This window comes from Protopterus annectens, chromosome 1.part1, assembly GCF_019279795.1.
Source record: "Protopterus annectens isolate FY-2018-M chromosome 1.part1, PAN1.0, whole genome shotgun sequence".
Classification (NCBI taxonomy): Eukaryota; Metazoa; Chordata; order Ceratodontiformes; family Protopteridae; genus Protopterus; species Protopterus annectens.
In genome coordinates, this window is record NC_056726.1 from 1,017,050,477 (window position 1) to 1,017,059,010 (window position 8,534).

Sequence of the window (8,534 nt, forward strand, 5' to 3'; positions counted from 1 at the left end):
GTTTTCCCCTCATCCATTGCCTTGGTGACCATTTCAAAGAAGTCTGTCAGATTTAGTAAGTATGACCTTCGTTTGTCAAAGCCAAACTGGGATGTATCAAGTGTCTGGAGGTCTCATATGTCTTTGTTGATAATTTCCATAATAATTCTTTCCATGACTTTGAAAATAAGACAAGTCAGCCTAATGGGTCTGTAGTTTCCAGGATCTGTTAAAGGTTGTCCCTTATGATAGGGGATGACTGTTGCAGTATTCCATTCATGTGGCACAAAGCCTGTTTTAAGACTATAATTAAACAATGAATCTAGAGATCCTGATAAGTCAGATTTTAGACTTTTCAGGAGGCATAAGGGGATGTTATCAGGGAGCACTGAGACCATGTTCTTGGCTTTAGTGAATGCAGCCAGTACATACCTCCTAGTTATAGTTGAAGATGTTATGTTTGAGGGTGGGGAAGTAAAGTTGGAATTTAATTTGTCTGCTAACTGGTTAGTTATATCACCAGGCTCTGTGAATGTGGTACGACTAACCATTAGTTCAGCACATTTATGGTTGTCTTTCTTAACATCAAAGTTGGCTTTGCTTGACCTAATCAGCCCTCATAGTTACCTATTTATAGGTTCATAGGTTGGTAATAGGCTATTGGTCATATGGCCTATACAAGCCTAGCCATAAAAATTCCATGGCTATTTCTTCCCACAATATTTACTTCCCTGGACCCCTGTCTGGCAGGGCGACTGATGTGATCCCAAGGGTAAATTTCCTATCTCCCATCCAATTGTCAAGGTTCCTTTTGAAAAGGGCCAAAGAAGCACTCTGCTTGACATGTATGGACAGTCTATTCCAAAGTCTGGGGAGCTTCTGGGACAGGAATCTATCCCTCCAGCATGTTCTGTTTATTGTGGTGACAAGGTTTAGGTCCCTGGAGCATGTAGCTTGGAGGGATTGAGATTTCTTTAAGTGGAGCATGTCCAACAGCTCTGGCTTTGACATAGCTTTGTATGTTAGGCAGAGACTGCCTTTGAGTAGGCAATATGTGATGGAGTAGAGCTAGAGTTTTTTGAGACGGTCTGTGTAGGGCATCTGTTTGAGGCCACTAATCCTCTTTGTGAGGTATTTCTGTGGCCTTTCCAGTTGTTGCAGATGTCTTAAGAGGTACATACCAAACAGGGCATTGTATTCTATAATGGGTCTAATGAGGGATGAGTACAGTAGGACAAGGACCTCTTTTTTCTGGATGGAAAGCCCTTAGTGATGAGGTTGTGGCAATGTGGTTATCAAAGGTGAGACCACTGTCCACAAGACTCTTATCACACTTTCGGTGTTTAGTGTACTACCACCTGTGTGGTAATTCATGGGTACATGTTTTTTTCCCAAGGGGATAACTATACATTTCTTGACATTGAGCTTGAGCCCATGGCACTGGCACCAAGCATCTGTTTCTGTAAGGCCCTTTTGTAGAATATCCATATTTGTATCAAGATCAAGATTATATCACCCCAGATGGGACTCAAACCCACAATCCCTGGCTTAGGAGGCCAATGCCTTATCCATTAGGCCACTGGGGCCTGACATAATTTGGGGATTCAGTAATGTCTCCCAGTTTGCAGTCATCTGCGAATTTTGTTAGCCAGAGTCTCTTAGTGTTGATCTGTACTTAAGATAAGTAGATGCCAAACAAGAGTGGTCCCAGGACTGAACCCTGTGGTACTCCACATTTACTTTGATGACAGAGTTATTATCTTTGTAGGAATTACCCTTCCTGATTTTTGCCATCATTTTTTTCCATTTGTTATATATCCTTTTTAATTTGAGATGCCACCAGAGAGGTTTGTTTCTTGGTTTCGCTCTGGGCTTACTTCTGGTATTACAGCAGCCTCTATGCAGCCATTAACATGGTTGTACAGAGTTTCTGAGAAAAATTCAGAGCAGGTTGGTGTGCTCTCAGGGTTCGGAGGGGTATTGAATTTTGAGAAACCATCACTTAATAACAGGTAATTTGCCTTGGAATACTTCCTGCTACTTGTTGCAATGGTATTGCAGAGCTGATTTTGATAGGTTCATAGGTTCTTTGCTGTTTCCTAGTCTAACAACCACAAGGACCTTTTTAAAACTAGCCATGCATCCCATATCTTTGACAAGTTCTGACACCCTTGATAAGTGAAAGCAGGGGCTTGGAAGATGAAACATTTACACACAGGGACCTGGGGAGATAAAACATTTACAAGTTGCCTGTGTTCATTACAGACATAGGTACAAATCAAGGATACATTTCCTGTTCCCCATCCAATTGTCCAAATTACACTTGAACTGGGTTATGGAAGAACTCTGCTTCACATAGATAGGGAGCCTGTTTCACAGACAGGGTAGTCTCTGAGATACATACCTGTCTCTCCAGCAAGTCCTATTTATATCACAGGCAAGGTTTAAATCTTTAGAATGGGTAATTCTGGTGTTGCTTGTTTTGTGGATATGCAGGAGGTCTATCAGAGTGGGCTCTGACAATGCTCTGAATGTCAGGCATAGATCTCCTCTCAACAGCCTGTAGGAGACAGAATATAGAGCTAGGGCCTTGAGGCAGTCTGCATAGGACATTTTACTTACTCCCTGTATTCTTTTAGTGAGGAATCTCTGTGGACGTTTCAATTGTTGGATATGACTGGTTAGGTACATACCAAAGGGGGCATTGTACTCAATGATATGTCTGATGAATGCCAAATACAGTGGAATGATGACTTCCTTGGACTTTGATGCCATACCTTTGTTTATAAATTGCACAACATATAACGATTTCCTCACTACTGCAGACACCTGATGGTCAAAGGCTAGATTATTGTCTATGTGTGTCCCTAACACCCTGACAACTGGATGTACTCTAAGGGGTGTGTTGTCAATATGATAGTTACCATGGGTGGATGACTTCACAAAGAATACTACTATGCATTTCTTGGCATTTAGTTTTAGTCCATGGCTCTCACACCAGTGGTCTGTCTGTATCAGCCCTTCCTGGAGAAGCTTTGTGTAAATGTGAGATTCAATGACAGCTCCTAATTTGCAATCATCTGCAAATTTAGTCAGCCAGAGACGATTGACATTGGACTTGACTTCAGAGAAGTAAATGCAAAAAAAGGAGTGGTACAAGGACCAAACCCTGAGGGACTCCAGTTGTGACTGGCCTCTTTGTAGAGTTGGACTCCTCAATTCTAACTTTTTGGGTCTTGTCTTTGAGGCAGTTGGCTATCCACTGTGTGGCATAAGGGTTTGTACCTAAACTCTTGAGTTTGTTAACAATGTCCAAGTGGGGTATTGTGTCAAATACCTTGGCCAAGTCAAAGTAAGCAATATGAACCATTTTGCCCTCATTCATTGCTTTGGTGACCTTCTCAAAGAAGTCCTCCAGGTTCAGTAGGCATGACCTGCCCTTAATGAAACCATACTGGGTTGGGTCCACTGTCTTGAGGTTTACTAAATCATTACTGATCATTTCCATGATAATTCTTTCCATGGCTTTGATTATAAGACTAGTGGGACTTATTGGTCTGTAATTTCCAGTGTAATTTTGAAGGAGATAGCTTTATGTTTGGACCTTATCAGAGATGAGAAGACATTAGGGGGTGCAGCTTTCTCCCATATTTGTGAGCATGATGTCCAGTATATTGGAGCCTCTAGTGGGTGTATTTACTACTTGGACAAGGTTGTTTGTATTTACAAATTCCAGGAATCTATTTTGATTTGAGGCTTGGATTCCAAGTCTATAGAGGGGTAAGTAAAGTCTCCCATGAGTAGGGTGTTAGGTTGGTAAGTGTCTCCAGTAGGTCCAAGTATGCATTATGAGGTCATTGGGACATTCTGTGTGACCTACACCTGGCTAGTATATGGTATGGGATTTTCTCTATGATGATCTGCACATAGATGATCTCCAGAACCTCATCCTGTTTGACCACCCTACAGGTATGCTTGTTACTGATGTATACTGAGACACCTCTACCTTTAGCTTTTGTCTGTGCAGCTACTGCTGTAAATGAGTGGAAGACACTGAAACCTTGCACTGCCATTATACTCTCAGCAGCTTTAAACTATGTCTTGGCCACTGCACAGATATCTATATTCTCAAGTTTGTGGAGGGCTTAGAGGGAGTGTATATTTTTATTTAGGCTACTGACTTTGAGCAGGTTCAGTTGAGTTGATTTTGCTATGTCTGTAGGTTTGTCAATTTGGCATTACCTAAAAAGGCACTAAAGGGGCATTCAGAGGTGTAGCCAGTATTCAAAAGCCTAAAGGGAAAGGTGCAGACCATCCTTGGCAAAGCAATGTGGTCTGTTGGCCATGTCCTTCCAAGTTGGCAAATATTGGATACACTTACAATGATACCAGAATGACAGACAGTTGTTGAAATCAATCAGTTTTCACTCATACTGTGGCATCATTCTCAGTGATGGTAATATGTTGCTCAGTGCACTGTGACATCCTCCTCAGTGATACATTGTATCATTGTATCATTGTATCATCCTCAGTGATGGTAATATGCTGCTCAGTGCACTGTGACATCATCATCAGTGATACATTGTATCATTGTATCATCCTCAGTGATGGTAATATGCTGCTCAGTGCACTGTGACATCATCTTCAGTGATACATTGTATCATTATATCATTGTATCATCCTCAGTGATGGTAATATGCTGCTCAGTGCACTGTGACATCATCCTCAGTAATACATTGTATCATTGTATCATTATATCATCCTCAGTGATGGTAATATGCTGCTCTGTGCACTGTGACATCATCCTCAGTGATACATTGTATCATTATATCATTGTAGCATCCTCAGTGATGGTAATATGGTGCTTAGTGCTAGGCTCATACTAGCCTGAGACACACAGTCTGAAAGCTCCATAATGTCTGTCTTCATACAGCCCAGGGAGGTACATCTCAGGTCACTTACATCTACATGGACTATAATGGAATCTTACTGGTACCTGTGGTGTAATGGTTTAAGTGTGTGCATGATTTGGTGGATTCCGGCTCTAGATAAGAAACTAACAGTTCTCTTCTCCTTGTTCAGCCTGGTTAGTGGGGCATCAGTATATCTTACAATGGAGTTCTGAGAAGTGTGTTTGCTTGCCTTAGACTTGCTGAGGCATAGTGTTGGCAGCAGGAAGATTGCTTTTATGTGCTTCAGTATATGCTGGTCTATGTGTATGTGTTGAGAGGTGGCTGTTGTATGTGTGGTTTAGGCAACCTGATGTGCACTTGTATCCAAGAGTTTAGCCTTCAGTGTCATTGTGTAATTACAGCTCTTGCATACTGTGTCTGATTCATTAACGATTAAGTGGTTGTCAGTAAATATGAGACAACTGCTATATTGTCTGTTTCAAGATGCCTGTATCCACAAAGATGGCTTCGGAAAAGTTAGAAAATTGCATATGCAAAATGTCCAGTCCTATGATTTGTGAGATACAAGGGGGTGGTATTTTGTGGTTGGAAGACTATTAAGGGACTTTGTGCAGACTAATAAGAATGCTTTATTGGGACAGATTAAATTAAACAGTACTACATTTTACTAACTTTAATGTTTACACAATATTGAATTCTATTATATCTTCAACTATATCTGTTTGTATTGCCACTAAAGGCCCAAATACCTGCTCTAAGCTTGTTGACACACAAGATAGTTGCACTATATTGTTACTTTAAGGATTAGTTTCATGGACCATTTGTAAGAGAAAATTTGTTTTCTAAGTGTTTGCTACTGTACAGGGCACTCCAAATGCATGCAAGTATGCAAAATTTATAACAGCACAGAAAAAACAGGAAACGAAATAATGAGCCATCTGGCCAGTAAATGAGTACAGTATGAATCCTTTATGAACTTCCCAACTCAGGTAGACCAAGCAAAACCCTCTTGCCACAAGATGAATAAACCCAGTTATTGATGTATAAACACCCACAAGTGTGATACTAACACAAACAACTTAAGCAGCTAGCCTGAAATCCCTTGTTGAAGGCAATTTCAAGACAGCAACAGTGAGAATGAAAGAAATATTTTTACAGAAAAAAAATTAATGAAATGCACACATAAAAGCAGGAAGCAGTAAGGACCACTCAAAATAAGTTAAATGCGAATTAGCAACTTTCGTTGGATGGCACTGGATATGAGCAAAACACTTCTGGAGTGTAGGCTAGGACTACTAGCTTTGCTGAGCACCAGTAAAATGAGCAGGAGCCAGTATGTAGTAAAGAAGGTTTACTCAACAGCAATACGGGTTTACTAGGTGGTCACTCAGTATAACGGCTCTATGGCAAACAATGGGTGAGAAGAGTATATAAATAGCTTAAATAACAGTCAACAGTGATGAAAGAGGGGACGGAGGGAGGGACTTTCAAAATCAGATAATCATAAGAGGTAGAAGGCAGACATACAAGGCCATGTCCAAAATTAATTAATGGATGCTCTCCAAAAAAAAAATCCACCAAAACCACCAACCACTAAGCGAACTTAAACCTTAGCACGGATAGAAATAGGATGTGCTGGACCGGTGGGAGCACAACCTTATAAAACATACAACAGTAGAAGGGTGGGGGTTTGAGGAACTTTTCAAGTAACACGCAGGCTAGATACAGAGGCTAGCAATCAAATAAAGGCAGTAGTGCAGCTTTTGAGGGATGGGACAGACACAGAATGCAAGCAGGTTAATGATAAGCAAACAATAAAAGTACTGAAGCACAAACTGGAGCAGAGACAATTCTCTCACTATGGACCTTCTACTATAGTTAACGGCACTAGAGTATGTAGAAATGTACCAGTAACATTCTCTATGGAAAATATAGAATAATAAATAATAAATGATTAAGGCAGAGATCTGATAGTAGGAATATGCAGTTCTGCCACAGTTGTGAATTAAACTGCAAGATATTGGCTGAGTAGTGTTTAAATACAAATAGGTAGCTTTTACAAATAATTCTATTTGTGGAAAGAGAAGTGCAGAATAGGTAAGGTCCATGAACAAATTAAAACATGCTGGATCAGTGCAGAAAAGTACAAAGTAGTTTCACCACACAGATCACTATAACTGCACTTAAATATTTAAGCAGAATTAAAATAATTAAGATAATTGAATTCTTTCTTTTTTTTTTTGTTATCCAAGTGCAACTAACTCTGGGCAAGACTGCAATCCAAATTGTAGCTAGCTACAGATCACCCACTATGCCCCAGGATTCCCGCTCTTCTTTTCTTGATGTACTGGAAAATATTAGGTTTCAACCAAACACCCTAATAATGGGTGATTTCAACTACCCCACCATTAACTGGGAAAACTACTCATGTACCAACTCCTTCACTCAGCGCTTTCTGGAATTCATAAACTCCAATGCCCTGGATCAACATATCCACACCCCCCACCAGGGGCAACAATATCCTAGATCTAGTCATTACCAATATGAGTGACCGGTTCCACACCTGAAGTCAATGCCTCATTGGTCCAATCCGACCATAAGCTAATTATCCTAGATATCCACATCCTGCCCCCACCCCCCATTAAGGAAACCATGGTAAAAAATTTCTCCAAAGCCAACTTCATGCTTATTAAGACAGAAGTGGTGAACTTCATGACACCCATGCAGATGGACAATACAGTTACGACTACTGAATCCTACACAATTGCACTTTATAAGCAATTACATGAGTGCATGGATCATGCTATCCCAAACAGAACCAAGACCCTATCCTCCAAAAAAAGGAAGCCAATCTGGTGGTCCCCTACCATAAACAAACTGTACAACAGAAGAAAGAAACTCTTGCAAAAGAGAGTAAAATCCCAAGAGTGGAGGAGCTCCCTAGTCAGCCTCAGTAAGAAGCTGCGATTCCTGATAAAATCCTCCAAAGCTACTTATGAAAACAAAATTGCCACTGATTCTAAAGACAACCACAAAGCATTCTATAGCTATGTCAAGAATCTCAATGGCAACACTCAGATCTGCTCTGAGTTGCAGCACAATGGCACTAAATACACAGACCCAACTGATATTGCCAACATCCTGGCAGATAGGTTCAGTGCTAACTTTACCCCCCTCTCACCCCCTAAAGAGCCCATCTCTATACCAGAAGAATGCAAAGTTCCTGTAATCACAGCTGCAGAGGTAAAAACCACACTCTCCAAAGCCAAGAACACAGCATCCATGGGACCAAACAACATCCCAGGCTGCTTTCTACATGAACTACAGAACGAACTGGCACCCACCTAAGTACCATGTTCAATCATAGCCTCACCTCAGGCTTTGTGCCTGCTGAATGGTGCACAGCAACGGTTATCCCACTCCACAAGGGGGGAGCCACCACGGACCCTGGGAACTTCCGCCCCATTAGTCTGATGAGCCTGGTCTGCAAGGCCATGGAACATATCATCATGGAACTTATAAACAAAGACATTGGTAATCTCCAAACTCTGGATCCCACCAAGTTCGGGTTTGTAAAAGGCAGATCATGTCTCTTAAATGTGATAGACTTCTTTGAAGTAGTCACCAAAGCTGTAGACAAGG

At 41.0% G+C, this 8,534-nt stretch overlaps 1 non-coding gene across 1 annotated transcript; it reads right to left on the reverse strand.

Moving 5' to 3' along the window:
• Nucleotides 1–1,492: 1,492 nt before the first annotated feature.
• On the reverse strand, nt 1,493–1,565 carry TRNAR-CCU. The gene has a single exon. It is a non-coding gene; the product is annotated as a tRNA-Arg (tRNA).
• Between the last annotated feature and the right edge of the window lie 6,969 nt (nt 1,566–8,534).